Raw genomic sequence first — 225 nt, forward strand, 5'->3', positions numbered from 1 at the left:
ATGAAGTGATGTTAATATACGCACCACAAATGGAAATTAGGTGAAATATACACGTTCCTTTATCTAATTAAATACATATATTCCTCTCCACCAACGCAGTGTATTTATGGTGTGATGCCACCAATAATAAAACGATACCCATTTTTCTCCAACCATCGCCGAACGCACGATAAATCGACGAAGGTAAACATTAGTAACGCGTTTACTGGGCGTCCCCCTCAGGAT

Source organism: Penaeus monodon, chromosome 20 (assembly GCF_015228065.2).
Source record: "Penaeus monodon isolate SGIC_2016 chromosome 20, NSTDA_Pmon_1, whole genome shotgun sequence".
Lineage (NCBI taxonomy): Eukaryota > Metazoa > Arthropoda > Malacostraca > Decapoda > Penaeidae > Penaeus > Penaeus monodon.